This window comes from Arachis duranensis, chromosome 7 (assembly GCF_000817695.3).
Source record: "Arachis duranensis cultivar V14167 chromosome 7, aradu.V14167.gnm2.J7QH, whole genome shotgun sequence".
Lineage (NCBI taxonomy): Eukaryota > Viridiplantae > Streptophyta > Magnoliopsida > Fabales > Fabaceae > Arachis > Arachis duranensis.
In genome coordinates this window covers 52,888,738-52,889,809 of record NC_029778.3, presented here as the reverse complement: position 1 = coordinate 52,889,809, position 1,072 = coordinate 52,888,738, and positions in this window count along the sequence as shown.

Genomic DNA, 1,072 nt, shown 5'->3' with positions numbered 1-1,072 from the left:
TAGTGTTAGTCCATAAATAGAAGGATGTGAGAAGATGGGAAGAAATTTTCAAAAATTAAGTAAAAGATTTTAAAAATATTTTGAAAAACACTAATTGATTTTTGAAAATGAAAGTGGGAAAGAAATTAAGTGATTTTTGAAAAAGAATTTGAAATTAGAAATCAAAAAGATTTGATTGAAAGTTATTTTGAAAAAGATGTGGTTAAGAAGATATGATTGGTTTTAAAAAGATGTGATTGAGAAGATATGATTTGAAAAACATTTTTAAAAATATTTGATTTTGAAAATTAATGACTTGGCTATCAAGAAAAGATATGATTCAAACATTAAGCCTTTCTCAACAGAAAAGGCAACATACTTGAAATGTTGAATCAAATCATTAATTGATAGCAAGTATTTTTGAAAATAGAAAGAAATTGATTTTGAAAGAGATTTGATTGAAAAGATATATGATTTGAAAAAGATTTGATTTTGAAAAACTTTGAAAACTTGAAAAAAAATTGATTTGAAAACAAAATCTTCCCTCTTGTGCCATCCTGGCATTAAACGCCCAGAATGGTGCACATTCTGGCGTTTAACGCCCAAAACTCTACCATTTTGGGCGTTAAACGCCCAACCAGGTACCCTAGCTGGCGTTTAAACGCCAGTCTGTCCTTCTTCACTGGGCATTTTGAACGCCCAGCTTTTTCTGTGCAATTCCTCTGCTGTATGTTCTGAATCTTCAATTCTCTGTATTATTGACTTGAAAAGACACAAATTAAAAATATTTTTGGATTTTTAATAATAAGAAAAAATCAAAGTGCAACAAGAATCAAATAACAATGCATGCAAGACACCAAACTTAGCAGTTGGTATGAAGCAAGCTATGGTCATCTTGTAAATCTTAGTCAGGCAAACTCAAATGGATATGAATGATGATATACGAAAACATAAAGGTAAAGATAGAGATACTTATGTAATTCATTGGTAGGAATTTCAGATAAGCGCATGAAGATGCTGGTCCCTTCCGTCTCTCTGCTTTCCTACTGTCTTCATCCAATCCTTCTTACTCCTTTCCATGGCAAGCTCAAGC